This window comes from Dipteris shenzhenensis, chromosome 10 (genome assembly GCF_047967505.1).
Source record: "Dipteris shenzhenensis isolate YYH24624 ecotype China chromosome 10, Dip_SZ_1.0, whole genome shotgun sequence".
In the NCBI taxonomy this organism is placed as follows: Eukaryota; Viridiplantae; Streptophyta; class Polypodiopsida; order Gleicheniales; family Dipteridaceae; genus Dipteris; species Dipteris shenzhenensis.
In genome coordinates, this window is record NC_141605.1 from 39751674 (window position 1) to 39764234 (window position 12561).

The window sequence follows — 12561 nt, forward strand, 5'->3', positions numbered from 1 at the left end:
TTTCCAAACTAGAGTGGAAGTCTTGGAAACGGCCCATGTTGATGTTTTTGAGCAATTTTAGAAGCTTCAACAGATGCTGAGGGATTCAGATGAAGCTATTGCACAGAGTGAGCAAAGAATGGAGGAGATGAAGGAGAACATCTGTAGCCTTCGGATGAGGGAGGAAGGAATCAAGAAGCCTATGAGATCTAGCCCCAAAACTCTGTACACCGATCCACCTACTACGAATCTATGGCATATCCAAAAAACCTTGGAATGCTTTTGTTCTATCTGAAAATGATGTTGTATGACCTCCTTGCTGAAATAGACCTGGAGAAGAAGGAGGAAAACTACTGCACAAGGAGGACATGCTTCGGTGGCGGGTGTATTACTTGGAGTCGGCACAGACGGTGAATATTAATTTCCCAGCAAAAGAAGGAGTTACTGTGGGCATACAAGTCGACAGAGTCAAGCAAGAAGTGTGTAATTTGAGTGTGTGAAGAGGTCTGCCATTGTGCATCAGATTGGCCTAAAGAGCTCAGAAATGCTTTCTATAGAGAGGCTGATAAGATAGTTGGGAGTTTTGAATTTCTTTGAGCCACAAAATGTCGTCATATTTTGAAAAGTAAAAATCTTGCAAACATTTCTTGGACTTGTGGACTTTCTCATGGCACTCGTAATACGTGATTTTGTGTCGACCTACTTCCATGTTAGTACTTAAATGTTTTAAGTAGCCCGGTGGTTGAAATTTGGTGGTTAACGATAACTAATCTAAAGGGGACCATTTTACTATAGCATTGTGTAACAAATTTTAGGATAGCACGAAAGTAGTGCAGGGATAGCAAGGTAGTAGTATAGGATAAGTGATCACCAGCATGGTGGTTGGTTGCACTAGGATATTAACAACCACCAACACGGTGGTTTACTTCTATTATTACAAGATGAATGGATTTGTGGATGTGTGGATTCGTTATGGGAAACCAGCGCAGTGGTTGTGGGGATATACCAAAAACAAGCATGGGATGAAATCTGACGATTAACGATAACTAGTCTAAAGGGGACTATTTTAGTATAGCAGTGTGCAACAAATTTAGGATAGCATGGCAAGAGTGTAGGGATAACACAGTAGTAGTGCATGATAAGTGATCGCTAGCACGGTGGTTGGTTGCACTAGGATATTAACAGCCACGAGCACAGTGGTTTGCTTGTATTATTACAAGATGAATGGATGTATAGATGTGTGGATCCATTATGGGAAATCGAGGTGGTGGTTGTTGGGATATACTAAAAACAAGCATGGGATGAAATCTAACAGTTAACGATAACCAATCTAAAGGGGATTGTTTTAGTATAGCACTGTGCAATAAATTTTAGGATAGCACAGTAGTAGTGTAGGGATAGCACGATAGTAGTGCAGGGTAAGTGATCGCTAGTGCGGTGGTTGGTTGCTTTAGGATATTAATAGCCACCAGTGCGGTGGTTGGTTGCTCTAGGATATTGATAGCCACTAGTGTGATGGTTTGCTTCTATTATTACAAGATGAATGGATTTGTGGATGTGTGTATTCTTTATGGGAAACCGGCGCGGTGGTTGTTGGGATATACTTAAAACAAGCATGGGATTTACAAAAACAATTTAATAAAACCAACACAGTGGTTGTTTGGGATATACTAAAAAGAAGCATAGTCTCAAATACATTTTCCATTTTCTAGGACAAGTGGAATATTGTTTCCCTGCAATGAGACTACATTTTTTTAGTACAATCTTAGTCATCCTCTTCCACCGCTCTAAGACACCCTAAGATGTGCACATGTGTGTCTAAATCCAATTTGAAGACACTCTTTCCCTTCTTTCATTGTGGCATAGGTTGCATCTGGAACTTAATAGCCCTTACTAGATGAGAGTAAAATGTTTGTGGAATCTTATGTAGCAATTCGTAATTGTGGTCTCTCTTGGATGTTTTTTGTGCCAAAAAGCTCCAACTACTACATCCCACTTCTCATAGGTTGTTCCCCAATTATCCTTAAATGTTTCCTCAACGTTGTGCTTAGGCTTTTTGTACTGCAACAAAAAGTATGGGTCATCTTCCTCATTCTCCCAAGATGCTATGACAACTACAAAGTTATCCCCATCTTTCGGACAGTCAGTGAGGTCATCGAAAATCTCCTCAAACTGTGGCAAGTCATTTGTCTCTCCATTATTTGTCACTCAATCTGAACGTAGAGGGAAAACTTGAACTCGCTCCCATGTCTTCACAGTTGTAATGGTCTCACAATCATCATGATCCCTATGATGCATGCACTGCAAAAACAAGAAAGTTTTCTTGTTTTAATTAGTTGGTTGTTTGAAAAGCCCCATATGTTGTGTAGACCATGAACTCCTTTAATTTTCTCGCAATCATGTCGGATTCTCCTTTACATTTCATCCACTTTCACTTCATGGAACACTCTGCATACTACAGTATTCTTAAGGCTTTGTTTACTATATGTTGAATGCGCACCTGTGGAGAGGTTGGCTGTAAGCCATGTTACAGCTTCATGGTGGACATCATTGAGTTTTTCTTGGGGGCATGCTAATTGGTGTTTAAACAGAGCTTTCTTAATAACAGCACCGCATCCATCACGTTCACCCTTGCCATGGCTAGACTCAAAGAAATTCCACATCATGTCTAGACCAGTAAGGGATTTGAACCTTGAGATGAAGTAGAATCCATGGGCAGCCTAGCCTCGACTATCAAGGAGCTTGTCATATACATCATTGTAATCCTTGGAACTTGGAAAATGTCTTAGACATTTGAGAATTTTTTGTCACCGGAGCTCCAAAGAAGATGAAGATCTTAGTGGATTACATGTTTATAGAGCATGTCAAGCATGTCAAGCCCAATGACAAAATTACATCTAGAAGGCTTGCATGCTGTGATGCTTATTTGGAGTAGCACTATGGGATAGCATGAGAACAAACCGAGGTAGCCAAGTGGTGCAGATCAAGAGACACAATAGAAGGAGCACGACTAGGACTCGAGATCATCAAAATGCAACAAGGGAGTTTAGAATTGATGGAGCAGGGACTGAAGTGTACTGTCAGCATAGTACTACATTCTTGCCAATATTACATATACCATAGCATGCTTAGACGCGGTGTGTTCAATCCTTACAAAGAAGAGGTTCACATCTAATGATATATGAGCAATTAACAAAGTATAAGCACATAAATAAGAGTGTAACAATATACGGGATGAGAAATTTAACAATGCTATTTGAATAAACCCATTTGGAGGAGCTTTATCTCACCTCACATAGCATGACATTGTGTGTTAGCCCTTTCAAGGAAGAGGTCCTCATCTAGAGATAAAGTAACAAAGCTAAGCACACAAAGAAGTGCATAGAGTTATTCTCTCGCCCACGAGCATGATAATGTTTGGCTACAGATTCTATAGGTGCGATTGAATAGGAACTTTTCCATTGTATAGCTACAGATTCTATAGGTGCGATTGAATAGGAACTCTTCCATCGTGCAGGAGGTATTATTGAGTAGTCATAGAACAGCCATGGCGAGAAGTGGTTTTTCCTTCAGCAAAACCATAGCATAGGTCTCTGACATATCGAGCTCCATGTTCGATCCATCCTCAGACTTTGGAGGCCGCCACTCGAAACCATGCACAAGATTGGCCAGCATCAGCTCCACATTCAACAGCCCTAGCGTCCACCCCGGCCATCCCCTCCTTCTGTACCGAACGGCAGCAGCTGAAAATGCTGGCCACGCACATCTATGTCGCTATGCAGGAACCTCTCAGGCGAAAATTCCAAGGGCTTGTCTCATGCAGTTGGGTCCCTGCCTATCGCCCATACGTTCACAAATGCGCGTGTTTTTGCCGGAATGTTGTAACCAGCTCTCGCAAGCTTTTGTCGACTCGTGCGGTACTAATAAGGGCAGAACTGGGTGTAATCTCATGGTTTCCTTCACGATTGCTCGTAAATAAGGCAATCGAGAGAGATCGGACTCATCAACAAGTCGTTCTTTCCCTACTGCTTCATCTACTTCCGCTTGGACCTTCTCCATGATGGTTGGCTACCTCAAAAGTTCAGCAAGCGCCCATTCGACTGTTACAGACGATGTGTCTGTTCAACCTGCATAGATATCCTAAACACACATAGCGCACGTATGACACAAATGTCTCAGTGGGAAAAAACGCAAAGACGCGTGGAAGGCTGAAGCTATCTTATTACCGTCAAAACTGCCCTAATATTGTCGTCTGTAATCGGCACGTCTCCCTGGTTCTCCTGGGCGACTGACAGCAGCAGGTCGAGCAAGTCTTGTGACGATCCCGAATTCAGTTTCCTGAGGCCACGCCGAGCGTCGATAATCTCTTGGAATATGGACTTGGACCTGCCCCCGACAGTCTTTATGCGCCGCACGTAGCCTTGTAGATCCATCCATTGCAGATATGGTATGAAATCTCCGATATGAATATACCCCAGTCAGGTTGACAATCTCATGCAAAATATTCACGATGTTTCCTGAGGGATCTTTACAGTCACTGGCAAGGTCTGAGAATGTCTTCCCTAAAGCCATCCTAGAGATGATGTTATTAGTCGTGAAGGATAGTCTTGAAAGCACAGGTACCAACCTTTCCTCCTTGGCATCTACCAAAATAGATCGCAGTAGTAGAGCCACCTCTTCTTCTCTCACAGGTCTGAAAGCCTGAAGCCGTTTGCTACTCAACAGATCCGTAACACAAAGTTGACGCATCAGTCTCCAGTAGGGGTCGTAATGAGCAAAAGCAATGTTGGTGCAGTTGGATACAAGGTAAACGGCCGCTGTTATTCGCGGGCGAGAAGCGAAAGTGAGGTCATGCGTTTGAAGGATTTCACAGGCCATGTCAGGGGTGGAAGCAACGATGTAGGCCGGGATGGAACCCAAGCGGAGACTGATCAAGGGGCCATGGATGGTGGACAGTCGGTGGAGAGACTCGTGAGGAAGCTTTCCGAGCAAGTGGAGGTGGCCAAGGACGGGTAAGGAAGGGGGTGCAGGAGGCAGGGAATTGAGCTCTGATTTTCTCAACCAGAGGAGGAAAGCAAGGATGTAAACCAGGAAGCTCGGAAGTAAAAGCAACAAGGAAACTGAATTTAGGCTAAGACAGGAATTGGGAGAACCACTAGGAAGCACCTGGCATGTCCAGCTCCACCCCATTGATGGGCGATTCTAGATTGAAGCTGAACTAAGAAGCTTGGAGACTTGAAGCCATTCAAATAGAGAATCACATATGATATCAGGATTCCTTTTCCAAAAACATGATACCAGGAGTAGATCTCTCGTCTTTTCTCCAAACACAAAATTAGTACAAGATCAACATTTTGATATGGCAATGACACAGGATCAACATTTTGAAATGGCAATGACACACTGAAAGTTCACGTGAAAGATGCCTTAAATTAAAATTTCATTTTTCTTTCAAATCGTATGCTCTCACAGTCAAAACGCTTCCTGAGATCACACCCGCCTTGCAAGTAAAGCATTACATGAATCGCAATCAACACAAATTAAGATAATTACCTTCACTAAGCAAACTTGATTCCTTCACCTTTAAAAGGCACCTCTTGTGTAAGTGGAATTGTCTCCTTCTCTATCAATCTCCTCCTCCATTGTTTTTCGTTATACCTCTTGTTGACCTCAGGCTAAGCATTAATCCACTTTTTTTCTCTATTATTTTTCACAACAATGTCTTAGCAATCACCTCACCCAACTTTCCTATGATTTGATAACTAAAGCACTTCAAAATCACTCCAAATGACTCAAAAACACCTCTTTTCATGCACATGCTTCTTATTCTCTAAAACTAGCAACTATTCATTAAGCTTCTCAGTGCTAGGCAATGAGTAGATATTGAGAGAAGCAAATGCAAGCAAAAGTGTACCTTGAAATCCTTGTCAATGGCACCAAAAATGTGTACTCCTCGATGTGACTCATGTGTTGTGCGGATACGGAAGGAATGTCGATGGAGTGGCCCACTCCAAGCTACACTCTAAGAGAAGAAATGGGTGTAGAAGTTGTCCACAAATGTCACCTTTGTAGCTCTCGAGTTGTTGTGGCACTGACTCCACAAGAAGAAAAGAGGAGGAGAAGAGGGGGGGGAAGGGAATAATAAGGGAAAGGGAGATGGAGATGAGAAGAGATGAAGGGGGGAAGAGTGGAAATCACAAGAGGCAAGCAAGAAGACAAGAACTAGTCCAAAGGAGGCAAGAGAGCTTGTATTCTTGAAATGTGCATACAACAACTAAAGAACAAAGTCAATGGTCTTCCCTTTTATAAATGCCAGTACCTTGTGAAGGGAGGGCCAACCCTTTGCTCTCTTTCTATCCTTTGCACTCCTACTACTAGTTTTACAACCTCCTTGTGCCTAACTGGCTCCAAGGCATAATCCTAGTGTTCTCTATGCTACGAAATAGATCTGGATATATCAAAAGGTGGCAATACTAAGCAATGTGGTGAACAATTCACGTGGACCATGGCCTAGTAGGCCAACGGTCTATGCGTGCCACCGTGGCTTTAATTACCAGCGATAGTAGCTAGTTGACCACCATTATGGTCAAGGTGGCCCACATGCATGATTTTAATCAAGTTTTAATAGTTTAATTCTAGTCATCGTTATACTTGGAATTGGTAGATCGAACATGCAAAACACTAGATATCATCTATGAAGAAGAATCCTATCTATGGAAATTCAAGCCTACTTGGTATCATGTGTTGCACATGGGGAACTAGTGCAAGGGTTGGAGTGGGCTGCAAGGCTTCTTTATGTCTATGTGTCCCATTGTAACCTTAATTACCACCTTGAGTGGTATTTAGCATGTAGAGTTAGCTCTAACATACCTACCTCTGATGCATCCACCTACTATCAGTTGTCACATTTAATGTGATAGCTCATCAACCTCGTGGAGTTAGCAAAAGTCAACCCTAGTGAGTTAGAGTTTACCTGATTGACCCAAGAGGTAAGGCTAGTTTAGTGGCCTACTAAATTAAGCATAATTGAGTGTGCTGAATCATTAACTCAATGATATGTATAAGCCATTATATGCAAGAGAAAGTTCAAGGAGAAAAGTCATCATTCACCTCGTCCGATGTGTCATAAACCTTGAAGGCTACTAGCTCATTTGAAGCTAAGGAGGCAACCACAACCTCTAAGGGAGTGAACATGGAGGAGTTGGCTACAAATTCATTAATCTTGCTAAGTCAAAAGTGGAAAGGGGGATCTGTAACAAAGGAATATCCTAGTAACCATCATCTATATCCAAGTCATGACAATGCATGGTGTGGAATCTGCACAGGGAACCATCCCAATAATGAGTGCCCCCATCTTAGGGCTAGGCCAACACTCTATTGTGCCCATTTTTTGCAAAATGAAAATCATGATACATCACAATGCTAGTCTAAAAAGGTAATTCCCTAGCCTAGGTACCAACAAAGGCCACAACTGACTATGCTCACACTGCCTAATCCATCCACCTAGGGATAATTAATAATACAAGGACCTAGAAATCAACGGCAATTTAGGGCTCAATATATTTTGTAATTACACCTGCCTATATTGGGACCTCAACGACCCCAATGCAAATCACTCCTATAGACATAGGTGTTGGTAGAGGAAGTACTAAATGAATGGGAAGACTTTAATCCTACACTAAGTGGAAGTGACTATTCCCAATATGATAATATTGCGAATTAGTCCAGTTTATAATGCTTTTATAAGTCATTATGTTATGCACGATGGTAAGTATATTTCAATATTCCAAATGGCTCCTGTCTTTAAAAAAGCTAGAAATATGAATACGTTGACAAGAAGGCCACCCATTCAGTCCTATACATGTCATGGTCTTCATAGGGCCAATGGGTGTCATATAAGAGAACAATTAACCAACAAGATAATTATTATAAATGTTAGGGACCTCATTACCTAAAGGAATTCCCTTACAAGGACCACAACCAATGTCAGCCATAATTTTTTCCAACACAATCCACAATTGTGCTTTAGCTGCAAAGTGGATCACCTCTATAAGGATTGCCCAATGCGGAGACCATCTGTAGACTATTCTTATCTCTAAACCTAAAGCCAACCTTAATTTTCTAAGCACTGTAAAGAGGCCAAGTGTTTGATATCTTTGAATACGATCACAAGGGCCCAAGCTAAATCCTCCGGTAGGGGAATCCATAAGTAGTTGAAAAGGGAAGGCTAGCATGTCATAGCCTAGAGTGACAACTAAAATAAACTCTACAAAAGTTGGGAAAGGTCATGACAAGGTGATCATCTAGAGTCAACAAATGACCAATCATCCGTATAGAGAATTAGAAGATACAAGAAGAACTATTGGACAAAGTCTAGCCATAATACCAAAGCAACATGGTGATTATACTAATCTCCTCATGGAAAAGTAGCACCTTATTTAGGCATAGAAATTGGTACACGAGTGCCAAGAGAAATTCAAAACAATGGCTCAAGGCAAGTAAGGGAGATGATAGCCATCCCGCCCATGCACCAAATATCCAATCAAGCCTCTAAAGCCTTAAGTATGCCTACAAAAGTAGAAGAGGAATGCACATCGAGTTCTTTAAAAGAGTCTTCTTGCTAAGGCATTATTTTGATGTCTGTTGGATTGGCTAGATTGGCCACATTGCTATAGACCAAAGTGAAAATTCCCATTGCTACATTATTAATAAGTAACCTTAGTCTTTGTAGGAACCTCTCCGATGGGATGAATGGGCAGATATTGACACAAGGGCCATCAAACCCTTGGAAGTGTCAAATCCCCAATTGACATTAAAAATCTTCCAAATGTGCTGATTAATAAATTGGGCAAGTATTTTGAGAGTGACGATACAAACGCAATGTTACCCTCTTAATCCAAATGTGTTGATTAATAAATTGGGCAAGTATTTTGAGACTGACGAAATTAGTGCCCTCTTAATCCTGAAAGTACTACATAGTTACATGCAATTCATTCCCTCCACTATCACTAAACAGCTTATGGGCATCTGTGCTGATACACAAGGGTCAACCAAGGAATTCCTAACCAAGTGACCTATATCTGAGCCCTATCTTACCGAGGAACCTATTGCTTAGTATGGTTTCACTTTGCTTCCATTATACAACTTGGGGAACACATTTCCTTGCAAATCTCAAGTTGGGTTGTCTTGTTAGACAAAACTTTAGTCGACTTGCAAGGCCCATTCCATCCAAGTTTGAAATTTATTTTTATTGGTCCCAACTTAGCATTATATAGTAACACCAACATATCTTTTTCCAAATTTTTAGGCACAATATGCCTATCATGCCACACTTTCCTTCTCCTCTTAATCACCTGCTATGATCATGCTTCTTAGTTGATCTAAGTGGCTTAGCTTGACGCAATCACACCTTGATTGTTGCCTCAGATTCACCCAAGTCATATTTAGCTACCATTCAGAGGCTAGGAACAATAAATACCAAGGGTACTACCACTTCCAAACCAAAATCCATTTGGAATGGAGTTAGATTTGTGGTGACCTTAAATGCAATTCTATAAGCCCATAGAGTAGCATGGAGCTTAGTGTCCCAATCACTTTTATTAGACTACATTGTCTTGGTCAAGACTAATTTGATTGTGTTATTTGTAGATTCAGTTTCACCATTACCCCATGCATAATAAGTGGTAGAAATTGTGTGTATAATCTTGGATGAACCTACAGCAACAACTGCATAACATCATTGAGAAGTGTGACCCTTGATCACTGAAAATATGTATTGGACACCCGTATCGGCAAATAATCTTTTGAAAACAAACTTAGCTGTGCTCTAAGTAGAGTTATCTCAGAGTGCATTAGCTTCTACCCATTTGGTAGAATCATCAATAGCAATCACAATATACCTATTTTGTGTAAAACCTGGCAAGCTCAAATTCTAGTCCCCATCATGGGAAGCTTCCCAAGGACAAGTAGGCTATAATGTCATAGATTGATTTGGCAATAAATGGCCAAAATTTTGGCATACATCACACTACATACAATTGGTTTGAGCATCCTTGAATAAAATACCCCACCATAGTCCTTCTTGCAATTCATTTCAAGCGGTCAATTCACCCTAGAAGTGTCCACCAAATGGACCCAAATGAGCTTCTTGCAGGGCTATAGCCCATCATGTGGGATAATCCATCTATGTAGAACACCATCTGCATACTAACGATAAAGATGCCCACTAGTTAAGGTGAATTTCCAAGCCTTCAAGGATAGTTGCCTACATTTCTCACTCAACATACTCTAAAAAATGTTTCATGAGATAGATAATCCATCAAATTATCATACTCATGTTGATAGTAATCAATTGCAAATAGCTCGATATCTTAAAGCTCGGTAACTATGCCTTGATTATTGTCTAGTGATAGGTAGTCTAGATAGATAATCGGCTCCTACACGAGCTTTACCAGGCTTATGAATGATTTTGAAATTGAACTCTTGTAAAGAAGCATCTAAAGTACAAGGCATCCTTGAATGATATTTTTGTTAATTAAATAAAGCCAGGCCTGGTGATCAACATTGAGCACAAAGGGATTGTTGAGTAAATAATGCCTTAATTTGTGCACGCTAAATATCATGCCCAAAGCTTCACACTCAATAATGCTATAGCTAGACTCCATAGGTGCCGACAATCAAGACTGGCATAATACACTGGATAATCCAATTGACGGTCTGGTTGTGTCAATATAATCCCTAATGCATATCCAAAAGAATCAACATGCACATGGAAAATGACATCCCAATGCCCATCTTGGTTGTCTCAAAATGCATGTAGTTGCGCAACTTGGCTTCTCAAATCATTAAATACAATAGACAATTGAGTAGTCCATTCAAACTTGGCATCTTTCTTAGTTAATTCATATAATGGAATGGCAATGTTAGAAAAATCTTTAATGAACTGCCTGTAAAGATTTATACTAAGCCCACAATAGAATGCAATTAGGTTAGATTATGACTTGGGGGGGTCACTATGCATAAACCCTCTATATCACGTGCGTTCAAGGCCTATATTTAAAATCCCTTATATGTAAAATTTTCATTAATAAAATGTACCCCTTTTCTATACAAATCTGTAAATTTTTTCCAAAACTATTTAAAATAGTCCCTTATGTATAGTTATTTCTGTAAATTTTAGAAATAAAAAATATCCTTCTGTTGAACTCACGTGATAGGGTTACATATGATGAGTGATCTCCCCAAGGATTATGAGGATCTAGGATTTGTTGAATGGCATGAATTTTACCTAGCTTGATATAGATATCATGTTGTAAAATGACATGCCCAAGAAAGATACTCACTTAGACATAGAATACCCTCTTTGCTAGATTAAGTGAAATGCCTAGTTGCCTACACCTCTGAAACACTCTCACTAGGAAGAAGAGATGATCCTTGTGTCCCTTTTGCCGTTGGACTTATTGGTCATATGAAATCAATGCCCCATTTCTCAAAGGATTGACTAGTGAGAACTACCATTAGAGACATAAAGTCTTGCTTATGAGGTATGGAGGCTCATTCATAGGGATCACATCACTTAAAGGTTTTGGTTGCATCTACAAAGAGACTAGGCCACCATAAAGTGGCTTGTAGCACCTTTCAGGCCATGAGCTCTCCTGCAAATTGTACTTCTGCAATGCCCAAATGGGCTTCCTCCAACACTTCTACAGACTCATCATCATAGACACAACAATGCATCATGCCATTCTTTATAACCATTTGGTAGAGTTGGCCGGCTATCAATTGGTATGGTACTGCATCTTTGATGAGTTTTTGGTCCATGTCCTTGTTTAAGGGTGTTATTCTATGGTAACCCATTGGCCAAGAAATGTCCAATCTCTTGAGCCCATTCTAGTATTAAAATCTACAAGGAATAGCGGGAGATCATCATCTACCCTAGTTGTGGGTTATCTATTTGGGATCTGGGACATATGATCATCCATGAAATGGGTATGTCCCTTGCAAACTGCTACAATGAAAGCAAATTCTAAAAGGATGAGCATCCCACCACTGTATGAAGCATCCCATCATCCAGGGTTTATTTACTAGGTAGAGGAGTGCCTAGTGGTCCATAGAGAACACAAACTGGTTTGCTAACAAGTAGTGACAAAACTACTTCACAACATAGATCATTGCAAGGCCTTCCCTCTCTATTGTCATGTAATTCATCTCTGCATCATTAAGATGGTGACTTGTAATATATATCAGATAGTCTAAATTATATTCACCTAGATGTGCCAACACAGACCCTATTGCAAACTTGGAGTCATCTTTATGCACATGAATTAAATTAAATTCTAGTCTGATGCTCACAAGATCGGGGTAGAGGCTAGGATGAGTTTGAGAGTCTCATATAACTTGGATGTTTGGTAGCCGCCGTCCAATTGAATAAGATCAACAACTTATACAAGGGGGTGATAATCCTCAACATAGTAAATCTATGCACACCCTTTGCATTGGTAGGGGGCGGTAGCTCCAAGATGAGCTTCATTTTGTTGTAATCTGTAGAAATTCCATTCTTGGTTGGCACTTGAGGGGATTGAG

The 12561-nt window shown here is 40.7% G+C and overlaps 1 pseudogene; it reads right to left on the reverse strand.

Annotated features, from left to right (window-relative positions):
- Nucleotides 1-3513: 3513 nt before the first annotated feature.
- Nucleotides 3514-5169, reverse strand: LOC147897811 (cytochrome P450 71A1 pseudogene; annotated as a pseudogene).
- Nucleotides 5170-12561: the final 7392 nt, after the last annotated feature.